Source organism: Pangasianodon hypophthalmus, chromosome 5 (assembly GCF_027358585.1).
Source record: "Pangasianodon hypophthalmus isolate fPanHyp1 chromosome 5, fPanHyp1.pri, whole genome shotgun sequence".
Taxonomy (NCBI): Eukaryota; Metazoa; Chordata; class Actinopteri; order Siluriformes; family Pangasiidae; genus Pangasianodon; species Pangasianodon hypophthalmus.
This window is the reverse complement of record NC_069714.1, coordinates 1,181,311-1,195,173: the sequence shown is the minus strand read 5'-3', so window position 1 is coordinate 1,195,173 and position 13,863 is coordinate 1,181,311.

Below are 13,863 nucleotides of genomic sequence, written 5' to 3'. Positions count from 1 at the left end.
TACTTTTTTTTCTTACCCTATTTTACTACATTTAATTGTGTTAATCTAAAATTAACACATTAAAAAATAAGCATCTTAAAATACAAATATCTAATGAGGAATCACATACAATTGTGTAAAAAGTGTTAAAAACAATAAAATATGATTATATTTAGTTACAGGCTGAAAATACTCTAAGGATGGTAAATATCATTTACACGATGCACAGTAGAAAAATATTCACATTCTAACTCCATAATGTTCATCAAGTTTAATGCACAGAGACCACACACATAAGCCAAGTCGAATCAGGCGGAGTTAAATAACTACATTAATAACACCAAAATCTGATTTTACAGAATGTGCGTTTATTCCTTTAAGAACAGGTTTAGCAAATATAATAGACTTCAAACTGCTAGGTAAAGTCTTGCGTTCCTATAAACCATGTCCCATCCAGGTGAATGCCCAGGACAAGACTGGCTCAAATTCACCATGTCTCTAACCAGGATAAAATGTTTACTGAAGATAAATGAATGAAACTGTTATGTAAAGAATTTCCCTCTCAGCTGATTAGCATTCATGCAGCTCAGTGGAGCAGGTAAAAAAAAAAAATTGGAATATGACTATAAAAGAGATAACCCAAGAGATTTCAGTTTTGGACATGACATAATCATCAGTTGAATCCCCCCAAAAATCTGTAATCCATTCAGGCAGTAGTTTGTGTGTGGTGTCTCCCCATCCGTTCCACATTTGAGGGACAAAAAATCATACTGAGTGTGTGTAAGGAAAGTGATAGGAATGTCTGAAACACAACTGACAGACTCAGCGTGACCTTTACTATAGAAGGTGATTGTACAAAATAAACATAGACAACGATTCAAATTTTCTGCTTAAACAGCAGGAGAAAGCTCTAACAAATATCATTTTCAAATAATTGAATTTTCTCTCAAAAACATGTGTGGCTAAGCTTTTTAAGTGTGTGTTTGTGTGTGTGTATGTTTGTGCACGTTTCTCCCCAGTCAGAAGATGTAATTGCCACCTTCGGACTGGAAAGAAACAGTTCACGCCATAATCCAATGGGGAATTCCAAGCTGAATGTTAGGAAATTGAACAGATGAACATATTTTCAGTTTATAATAAATAAGAACTGAAAAATCCACCATCCACTTCTACACAATCTACTGAAGATTATGGAAATATCATGCTAATGTTTAACATGAATGCTAACTAATGTTAGGTTAAAAACGGCCATTTTTATCTAGTGAACAAAATGGCAATACATGAATGCCTTTATAACAAATTTGAGAGCACAAAATAGAGAAAGGACAACATGATCCCAGCCTGAATACTTTGCCCATAAGTTTCACCTGTTCAGAGGTATCCTCTGTTTGGGCAGCGCAAACCTCACATCAGGGTTACATGTTGCTTTACTAGCCAGGACACTGCTCCACTGCTGAATAAACTCTGGCCAATTAATTCTAAAAGTTACCCAGTGGAAAAAGTAGGAAACTTTTTGTTCAATGATTTTGGCCCCTGTATTCAATATCGAGCAGCACCAGGAGACAACTGTGTACAACCCCATGAAAACACATCACCTTCACCATCCAAAAAGGGTATGGGTGTAGCCTGAATCCTCTGAGGCCTGGTGTATACCTCCTTGAATATGGACGGTTATTAGGCGCATTCACTCTGAATGATGCTGAAGCACCCTGGGAAAGACAGGAGAGTAAAGAGAGTTTAGTATAGGTATGGAAGGAATTGGGCCGCTCGGTGCAGGGGGCTTGTGTCAATGACATGCTGAGTCTCATCCCCTCTCCCTTGTCCATTTCTCGCATCAGCATCTGCTGGGCGATTTCTCGCTTGCTACGGGGGCTTCGTTCTCTTTGCAGCCGGCATGGACACAGTCCTGAGTGTGGGAATGATATTGTTCTTTGTTTCTAGGCCTAGGAACACAGACGTGGCCCTTGGCCAAATGCATTGCGTCAGCCGCAGAATCAGGGTGGTGGCACTGGACCCACTCCACTGTGCTGGCCTGAATTCAGGAGACAAATTGCTCCACCACCGTTCGATCAAGCATATCCTCTGGCTTTTCAGGGTCGTGCCTCAGCCACCACCTGAAGGAGTTGAGGAGCCTCGGAACAAAGGGGAAGGGCAGATCCCTTTCCTCTGCTAGAAGCGACAGCGTACTTTGGGGTGTCAAACCAACCTGCTCCAGCATGGCACTCTTCGCTGCTGGGTAGACTGACTAACAGCTAAACCCCACTCCATCTGCTGCAGTGGTCAAGCTGAAGTAATAAAAAAGTTTTCTCACCAAACTGAATGCTCTGACATGAAGAGCCTACAACTTTTCTAATTAGAATCAGATTCACGTAATTTTACCATATATGCAAGTACAAAGGAATTTAACTTGGTAGGTCAGTCTAAGAACATATAATGTGCAAACAAGCAAGTATGTAAATGTACAGAACTACAAAAGTGAGTAGAATAAATGCAGTAAATACAAAACAAACTCCACATTCAACACTATGTGGAAAGGGAATGGCAGCTCTACTTATTTGCTGTAGATGGATGAGAAGAATGACCAGTGTTGGGGGGGAAATAGTTCAGATGTTGTGTGTTACTGGTTCTGATGGAAGTCTCCAGTGTCAGCGCTTTGTCAGTCAGAGGTAAAAGTCAGAGGTTTTCCAACATGGGAAAGTCTTCAGGACAGACACTTACACTTTACACTATGTGGTTTACACTTCTTGGTTTCTCAGTAAAATGACAAGCTGCATTTTTATTATTAACTTAAAGAGAAAGTAAAAAGAGGAGCTGGTGAGGAAATCATTGTTTATAGCTGCTATAATAAGTGAGAACAGGAACTAACTTGTTTTATGGATGGTCCACAACATTAAATGTAACTATAAATTGAGAAAAAAAAGTATGAGTTATGAATAGGAGTATCTTGTTCTTAAAAAAAAAACTTGTGTAGTTGTCAGAAAAGCATGTCATATATAAGGAGTAAAACACTTCAGGACGTGCTGTTATTGGAATATAATCAATGCTGGTTTGGCCACAGTAACTCCACTTTGTGTCAGACCACATCAGTTTTCTTCCCTTTACTATATTAGACTAATGTTATGCACTGACTTGAAAAGTATGGATCAAATTAAGTTCAACCGATGTAGCCATGGAATCTGGCTAGTAGCTAACATAAATTAGCATTATTCTAGCTACCTATTCTAGCTACCACATCAGCCTGTTTCTGTGAGCAAATATGAAAATGTTTCTACACAATTCATGCAACAATACCTGTTGCTCTGTGTGTGTGTGTGTGTGTGTGTGTGTGTGTGTGAGAGAGAGAGAGAGAGAGAGAGAGAGAGCGCTCAGTGATGGTTTTTCCTCTTCAAAATGACAAACTCCTCTTCATGTGTCCCTATCAAGACAAACCTACACCTGACGTAATTCTTGTTAATCTTCACAATCTAGCCTTATTTTAGCGTTTAAAGCTAGTTGAAAGTAATTTAGGTTAGCATTTGCTATGTAGCCTACTCTGAGGTAATCTTGGTCTCTAGTCTGGGGTAATTTCCTTTAGCATTCACTAGCTAATGATAAGTCAGTTAAGTTTCGCTAGCTGTTCTGAGGAAATCTAGGCTAGCATTCAGGCTAGCATTCACTAGCTAATTTAAGTTAGCGTGTGCTAGATAGACTGGTGTAATTTAGGTTTGCATTCACTTCTATTCTGAGTTAATTATGGTTAGCATCATATTATATATTACACACTGCCTTAAAAAGTTAGTTCTTCTTCTTCTTAACTTCTGATCCAAACAAACCTGCAGATTAAAGCTTGCGTATTTATCAGGCCACGCTACATGCTATTAACCGACAATTATTGTGTAACAATTACTGTGATCATTTGGGAGACAACAAGCAAGTAAAGCAAGTACCGATTCATTTATTTTTAAAACATGTGAATATGAAGTGAAGCTTTATACTTTTAGAGCTCATCAGTATAATTAGCCTCTTTGGATGAACCTCTGATAGGAATATCTGACAGTTTTTGCCGTGTGGTGACATCTGGCTCGTCTCCGTGAAGAAAAGAGCCGAAATGAGGTTAAGGAGTGAGTTAGATTTAGGTGTAGCATAGTAGTAATTAGTTGCATTAGTAATTATATCAATTGAAGGTCCTCACAAGGTTAGTAAGACGTGTGTGTGTGTCTGTGTGTGAGTGCAGTATCTCGTCCTGTGTCAGATCAAGTGTCCCTGTCTGTGTGTGTACTCAGAGATTGACTCATATTTATATTTAAATGGGTCTATGTCACTCTGAGTGTGTATTTACAGTCTCAGTGTACGGTAAATATGATGATATTATTTACTCTTTGTTCTTTTTGTTTCAGTGTTTTGGATTATGCATTTAAAAAAATAGATGACTGGAAGTACAAATTTTTTTTTTTTTTTTTTTTTTTTACAGTGTAATGATTATTATTAAAATAATCACAAATGCTCCACCAAAGACCTGTCTGTGTATCTTTGTATTTACAAACTTATTAACCCAGATGCTAATGGGACACTAATTTAATAAGTGAACTTTTAAAGACAGTGTGTGTGTGTGTGTGTGTGTGTGTGTTCATAAACTAACAAGCATCAAATTTAATACAGTTTCAGTTCAATATTAGATTTGATATACTGCCTGCTATTCACATTGCTTTAACATTAACTTTTCACGTTACACAGTGATGCACACGTTTCATTTTACCATCAGTGTTAAACTTGAAATCGAGGTTTTTGCAGCTGGGTGTGAACAGTAAAATATTCACACATTTTATTACTAACATGATACATCATGTGATTTCCACTCTGAATTATCATGTGTTTATTTAACCCAATGGTGTACACAGTGCAAATAACACTTATGGTAATAATGAGCCGGTGACTCCAGAATGAGCACGCAAAGCTGCGTTAGTGATAGAGTTGTGAATGTGCATGACTAAGCATGTAGACTAATTTACAGTCGCATTTAATTTTGTGGAAGTTCCATGAAACACATTACACTATATGGGCAAAAGTATGTGCACCCCTGACCATCACACCCATAAGTGGTTCTTCCCCAAAGTCTTACCACAAAGTTTGGGGGAAAACAATTGCATAGAACGTCTCTGAATGCTGTAGGATTACAGTTTCCCTTCAGTGGAACTAAGAGGCCCAAACCTGTTCCAGCATGACAATGCCCCTGTGCACAAAGCGAGCTTCATGAAGACATGGTGTGTGAAGGTTGGAGTGGAAGAACTCGAGTGTCCTGCACAGAGCCCTGAACTTACTCAACCCCACTGAACACCTTTGGGATGAACTGGAACACCGACTGAACCCCAGACCTCCTCGACATCCCAACATCAGCGCCTGACCTCACTAATGCTCTTGTAGCTGAATGAACACAAATCCCCACAGCCACGCTCCAACATCTAGTGGAAAGACTTTGCAGAAGAGTGGAGCTTATTATAACAGCAAACACAGGGGGAATAAATCCGTGTAAATGCCCATGGTTTTGGAATGGGCACATACTTTTGGCCATATGGTGTAGTTCTTGTTGTTACTTACAGTCGTTCCGAAGATGTTAGAAAACTTAAAATTACAGTTTTACTTCTGACTGGTACAAAGCACTGACACTGGAGACTCCTTCCATAAATCTGAAATAAACATCTCTTTGCAGAAAACTTCACCATATCAACGATTACACAGATTTAGAATTTTTGCGTGTGGAATGTCCGCCTTGCGATAAGTCCTCGTGTGAGTTAGCGATAAGGCATTAGAACGAACACATTAATATAAACCTGTGATTCGCAGCTGAACTTCGGTCAGAACTGATACAGGGTTCTAGTGTTACAAAATTTCACATTGTTCCATTATTAGTCGTAATTGCTATTTCTAATAATAATAATAATAATAATAATAATAATAATAATAATAATAATAAATGTTGCATTACTATTTTATACTGTATCATTATTGTTATCAGGGGTTAAAATCAGTGTGTACACAGTGTGCTTAAGTGTGTTTAACATAGATATGTCAATTGCACACAGAGTTCATTATATTGTGTGGTTGGGTGTTAAAGGGCTATGTATGAGTCGTGTGTGTGAACAATGGAACACTGAGAGGTAAACGTGTCTTATTTTGATTTGACTATTGCTTCTGCCATCGTGTGTAAATGTTGACTTTTACACCGTTGGTGAATTGTTCAATGGCTCCCATAAAGTTTCTGATAAACGTCATTCATTTGATTTCTGTGTTAATAAATACCAACATGATTAATGTTGACTTGGTACACATATGGATTAAAGAGGTGTGTGTGTGTATGGGTGGGTGTGGGTGTGTGTGTGTGTGTGTGTGACAGAGTGTTCTAATGTCAGAGTGTGTCACAGCCGTTTGAAAGCAAACACTACCTGTGTGTAATGTGGCATTGTGTTTTAAGTTTCTGTCACTGCTTTAATGTTTACACACTGGATTTAATCCGATCTGACATTTAGACAAACGCTGTGTTTGTGTGTGTGTGTGTTCCTAAAAAGTGTACACTCTGTTCGGGAAAGTGAACATTTGCATTATTATTATTATTATCAAACATTTGATCTATTTTTTCAGTTTTAAATTGTATTACATTTATTTCAATAAATTTTATTCGTAAGTACCTTAAATCAGCCTCACAAACACACAGCCGCAACAAGAGAAAGTCGTTAATGGAAATAAAAATGGCATGTCAGTTGTTCACCTGAGGCGAAACACACACACAAACACACACACACACACACACACACACCATCTCAGTGGGTTAATTCTGACTGATGGCTGTTTATTTTTGTTCTGTTGCAGAACAAAGCGTGTGTAAAGAGAGAACGGGTTTGGAAACGCTTTGGAAAAAAGACGAGAAGAAGGATGAGAGCTCTTCTTTCTTCACCATTCAGCAAGTGAACAAATTCGTAAAAGTCGCGATTTCCATTCTCTGACCTTTGACCTTTGACCTCTGGCTCTTTAAGAAGCATCTCTAATAGAAAACACCCTTGAATATCAAAAGACATCTGTAATAGAAAAATCACAGTTTTCTGATTGGAATATTGCAATGATATGGTGTGTGTGTGCGTGTGTGTGTGTGTGTGAGCTGCTAATACGTTCCTTACACACACATTTCTTCAGTTTAAATGTGTGAAAGGCTACGCCTGGGTGGAGAGAATGGATTTAAGAGTTTATTAGCGTCCAGTTGAGCGCACACACGTCTACACACACACAAGCACACACACACTGAGCCCCAGTTTATCAGGATGTGAACAGGAAAGTATGATTCGCTACACGAACCCTAGCGTTACCATGTGCTCCCCTAACTCTGAAGAAAAAACACACCTGGAGTTCACACACACACAAACACACACACACACAAACACACACTGAGCTCTACAAAGTGTCCTCTTTATCTGGATGTGAACAGGAAAGTATGATTCGCCACACGAACGTGCCAGCAGTTAGCATGTGCTCCTCAAATGGCAGGAAAAAATGGCACAAATCACCACTGGAGTTCTGTCCCCACACACACACACACACACACACACACACACCTACCACTTCCATTCCATACTGTGTCTTCCATTTTTTCCATTAAATGAGCACTTTTAAATGTCCTTATTTACAGTATATGAACAGGAAACTAACTCTAGTTCATTAATTTTACTCCTTTTTAACTAACTATCCAACTAACTATATAAGAAATGAATATGCATGAATATGCAAATTAGGAAACATTCCCCTAGAGACTAGCTTGCGTATGTCACGGGTCGACGGTGACAGTGAACTTTCAGGATCATCTACATTTGCAAATTATTATTACTCATTTTTTTTCCATCAAGAACTTCTGCAGCTAAAAGTTTGATGTCACACTATAACCTGAGATATGATTGGGCCGAAGCCCAAGAGCTGATTTAGTGACATCATAACGTCCCTGATTTAATACCCTTTACATGGATTTAGTAATGGCAAAGTAAAATGTTATGCTGGTGAACACATTTACAAAGGTTTGCAGTACAGTAGATCATTTTTGTTTCTCTATTTTCAGGTTAAACCATTTTCTTTTCACCTCACTTAATTCACTTCTAATTCACCTTTTCTGTAACTTGGCTCCTGATTTTGGTCTTTTGGGTGCTGTTACGCTGTTAAATAATATATTTTTATTATAGACATGGCTCAAAATAACTTTCACTTCGACTTCTGAAGAAGTCTTTTTTGCCTTTTACTTGTCATTTTAGCTGCGTGAGTTCGCCTTTTATGGAGTTTCGTGGGCGTCACCAAATGGAATCAGCTGTCCCGTGCACGTGCCTGATAATTTATGGGTGACTAGCATTCATCAACGTGAGCATGCGAGTACGAAGAAAATCTGCATTTCTGAAACTTTTTAAATCCAGTGGAATTGCTTTCACACATCTTTACTAAAGAAATTGATAAATGAGGCTGAATGTCAGCAAAACTTAAGAGATGATTGTGGACTTCAGGAAGACCTGAGCGTCTCTCACCCCCCTCTACACACAGGCGGTGTAGCAGTGGAAACTGTGAGCTATGCACATCCTAGACAACTTGACATTGTCCCTCAGCACCTTGTGAAAAATGCACAACAGCGTCTCTATTTCCTAAGAAGACTGAAAAGAACCTGCATGCACACACCCATCGTGAACTGTTTCTACAGGTGTAACCTCATGACCTGCAGCATCACTGCCTGGTACAGAAGCTGGTCCATCTCACACAGGAAAGCACTGCAGCAGGCACGAAGGCTGCTCAGTCATGTTTTCCTGCCATCGAAGACATCTACACTGAACAGTGTATAAGGGAGACCTGCAGCATCAGGAAGGATTTCTCTGACCCCTCCCATGGACTGTTTACACTCCTCCCATCCAGGCTATTTCCCACAGGCCATTCGACTGCTCAACGGATCTGTCTGATGGACACCACACCTCATTTCATTTCCACGATCACTGCACTTAGTCACTTACAAGAGACAATATTTAACATGCTCAGGACAGTGTTTACATTATCGCCACTCTGGTGCAGTACAGTTTTGGTTTTCCGTAGTGCTTCATGTTTACTGCGTAGCATGTTTTCCGTATTGTCTATTGTAGAATTTTGAGTCTTTTGTATAGTCCATCATCTGTATTTAATGTATTTAATGTATTTACTGATTGTCACTGTGTTACTTATCCTCGTGTAATGTTGTCCCATGTTAACTGTACCACTGTTCTGGAGAGCTATATTTCGTTCCTCACGTTACATCAGTATGTGATGTGATGTGATGAGAAGAACGACTAAAAAGCCTGCTTGACTTGACCCAAAGACAACTCTACACATTCATCCGTGCTCACACATCCGTGTACAGACTCATAGCATGTGGTAGTTTACATATTTATTTAGAGATGCATAATCATAACACAATATTAAACACAACACACAGTAGATGACATGTATATATAAAGAGTGTCAATCGGCTTCGACATCCGTTTGCAGAGTCATTAATTAGTTCAGCATCCTTAACGCGGCTGAAGAAAGGCTGGAGAGGGAACAGTTTAGAGCCGCTGTAATGTAAACAAGAACCGAACGTTCCACAACATTAAACGTAACTATAAATGGATAAAAAAAATTAGTGTTTCGTTCCTTGCGTATAATAGTTTGCTTTATGACAGTCAGTGTGTTGTCTTTAAGTGGAATTGGAATGAATTCTTTACATGTGACTTTTTTTTTTAACTTTTGGAGGTAATCTGATTGAGATAAAGGTATAATATATATATAATAAAAATATCAAAATTTCACCACATGAAGGGTTTTGCCAGGCTGCCACACACATTCTTATATGTCCCACATTCTGACATTCATTTTATTATGAAGAAAAATGTATCTACATGTATTTTTCATATCATTTCCCTTTTGAAACAATGTCTGTCAATGCTAATATTTGCGAGACAGCTCCTGCTGAACACACATTAGCTTTCACCTTATCAAATTTATCAAATGCACAATATGTCATATTAAACCCTTACCGAACGTGTTTTCTTCAAATATTAACACGATCACACTGAACAAAGTCACAGCTCATAAAGCACAGAGGAACAGGCAGCAGCTTTTAATCTCCACTACAGTTTTATTTAAGCAATACACTCTTATATTGATGACTGAACAAATATAACTCACACACACAGTGGGCAGTATCTACACTTAAACACTGAATCACTATTTAGATTGGCTTGACTTCAGCAGGAAAACCTTTCTGTGTGGGAACAAAAGCTGAAAACTCTGTGTGTGTGTGTGTGTGTGTGTGTGTGTGTGTGTGTGTGTGTGTGTGTGTGTGTGTTTCCGAGCATTTAACTGATTTTCTTTTCTTCAGAAGTGTTAATCATGACTAGCTTTAACTGGCAGTAAGCTAATGTGGAAGTTCATTATCACTTTTTATGAATTACTGTCAACAGAAGACAAATCCTAATATAAACAGGTGCTAAATCTCTCGATTAATTTTTGAAGAACTGTTTTTATTTTGTTTTGTTTTGTTTTTTTTTTCACTTTATATCTGTAGAATTTTCCTGAATGGTACAAAATTTTTTTAAATTATTCCAAAAGTAATATCTAACAGTCCATTCTGGTGCGTGTGAGTATGAAAACTCGTCCAGGTGTGTGTTTTTCATATTTTCTCGTATTTCGGGACGTAATTTCATGCCTGAATAAAACTGCGTCATGCTCCGAGTTTCTTTAATCTGGAAACAATTTCCTGACGGATTACGGATTACGCAGCCTGAACAGATTAAGCACAAGTGGAACGAAGGACGGAGCAAGAAAAAACGAGAAGAAAGAGAAGAAACATCCACTGCGGAGAGATAGAAAAGTCCTGCAGTGGAGACAGAAGTGAGAGAAGAAAAAAAAAATTGCAGTGAAAGAACGCATGGTTTGAGTGTCGCAAAGACGAGCTGCTAGAAGAGAACATATCTTAACTTTTCACTTGTTCTCTAGTACATTAACACTTGCTAGCTAATAGGCTAAATTTAGATGAGATAGGACACAGCTTCTAGTAGCTAGCACGGATTATTACACTTATTTAACTAAAATGCAGTCATTATGAAGAGAATGCTACATTAAGAGCTAATAATAAAAGCATTGCACAAGTAACCAAAATAAGTAAATAGTGAATTGTGTATAATCGCAATGTATCATTACTGTAGCCTGTAAAGATGGAAAACAATGAAGCAATTAATTGAATCAATAGGTTTGTTTTCTTTAAAAAAAACCAACTTGCTCAAATTAATACTCGAGAATGAATGAATAATAAAACAACAAGGATGGAAGGTGAAATATTACTGAATAGGTTCCAGCTCTTTTCAGTGAATCAGATCAATTGGCTCATCTCACCAATAAGAGTCGACTCGTTTGGCTCCCAAATGGCTCACTGAATCTCATGAGGCTACGAACTAAATATCTCATGGCCATGAATTATTATTTATATATTATGTTATGGCCACAAGATATCAAATTTATGGCCTTGAAATGCATAACTTGAGCTCACAACTTAATATGTTGTGGAACATTATACTTAATACATTGTAAATTATTTGGCGGAAATGAGCCAAAAAGTGTATTCCCCTTGAGAATTCGCTTAAGGAGATGATTCTACCGTCTTTATGCATTACTCCAAGATTGAAGTGTAATATTATCAATTATCTCCATCTAGGGATTCAGATCACAATAATCCATAATCATACGATGGAGGAAAAAAAAGGTGAAGGTCAAAACCACAACATACAAAATTCAGAACCAGGATTGGATTTACAAAACATGCCTCATAAGCTTTTTCTTCTAAACAGACAAATTAATCAAGCACTAAACACAAGACAGGTGCACACAATAGGGCAACAACAACCAGTGACAGGACAGGGGTGGAGAGAGGACTAGAACCAAAACAATAGCATATGGAAATGCGCTCAAAGTGCTGAATAATCATGAATATAGAATACTGACACATTTGAAGGTAGAGCATGAAAATTAAAAAAAAAAAAAAAAAAAGTCTCTTTTTAAAAAAAACGAGTAGACTCCAGGCATTCACCTAAAAGAGCCGACCCAAAGAGTCGATTCATTCTCAAACGATACATCAATATGACCTTTTCTTTATAAACTACATTAGCGATGTTTTTTAGAAAAGTGATTCCTGACAAAAGACACAAACACACCACAGATCGTATGTACAAAAGCCTTTTATTCAATGTTTTAATTGTGGCATGGTTAAAATAATGCAAATCCTCTCACATCAGCATTTTGCAAACACAAACTCATTATAGGATATTTCATAGTTATTTTGAGCCTCTCTCTCTCTCTCTCACACACACACACACACACACACACACACACACACATACACTGAACTATGACCCACATGCTAATATTTTTATTAAATGATAAGTAAGGATAAAGAGGGGTGAGGAGAGATCGCTACAGTTTGTCATTCACTGATGTGAAGCGACGGGTGAAAAACGAGTGTCACAATAAAAGCTGTAATTCGGTGTATGGTGCCGCATTGTTAACACACACACACTGAGCTCTTTAAGCCACAATAAAAAAAAAGCGCCGTCATTGGGACAAAGTGCTTTTGTTCAGTCGCCCTTTCACCTTTTCATCCAGTGCTCTTTTCACTTTTTCAGGAAGTAAGAGCCACACTCGGTCACTCATTCACTCCCCTCTCTGTTTTGCTGAATGTATTAGAGGTGGATGGGGGAAAAAAATCCCATCGCCGCTTTTGCGCCTTTTAGTCTTTGTTTAAATGGTTGTCAGAGGTAATAAAGTGAAACCTCATGGACAACATGAGTATAATGGGTTTATCACTCGGAGGAAAGGGGGGAATTTGGAGGCTCACACCTCTGAGGGAAATTTATATTTCATAGATATACATTAAAAAAAAACAGAATGCAGGATAACAACATTCCCCTTAAGAAATCCACTTTAAACAATGTTCTTGCACTTTATTTATCTTAAAAAAAAAAAAAAAAAAAAAAAAAAAAAAGCAACACTACCACAGTATTATGTGCCATTCAATGTTGTCTCCTTTAAGGAAAAGAAAAAAAGCAGACACACCACACACCACACACACACACTTATTATAAATACAGAAGCTTTTCTGCTTATTTGAAAATGAGTAATGGTGTGTGTGTGTGTGTGTGTGTGTGTACAAATATCATACATACATATGAAATGACATGACTGTGAGGAGAGAAATAAACAAATTTCAGAAATGAAATAGTCAAAGAATTTAGAAAGTAAACTTCACAAGAGACGTTTGACATCAACAAACAGAGATTTAAAAAAAAACTGAGCAAAGATGTGAATGAAAAAGAAAAGTTGGTATCACGTGCAGTTCATGATGGAGGCTGAAGTAGGTGCTGAACTAAACTTTGATTGATGCCTCCTGCTCCTTCCATGGCAGTCCGTCCTCTAGTGCAGTGGCTCTCAAAGTGGCGTAAATCACAAATCAAACCTTTGAAATTTATCTCTGAGTTCTTATATCACAGCGTGTTGAATTCCTGAATCAGAAGGTGTTGATTCATTTTCTATAACAGCAGCTCTGACCACTCATTCACAGTGATGCTATAAGGTAAGAACATATTTGTCTCATGGAAGTTTCACAACATTAAATGTAACTATAAATAGTTAAAAGCATTTATTTATTAATGTTGTTCATTAATAAATAAATAAAAATTAATCACTGGCAAATTTCTGTGGTATAAGCAGAATAACACACAACCGACCATGCTGTTATACAAAAATAACCCACTTCGGGGTGGAATCACGCCAGAGTGGATTATTTTTGTTGACTTCCCAGAGGCCTTCCCTGACCAATCAGCATGCTGG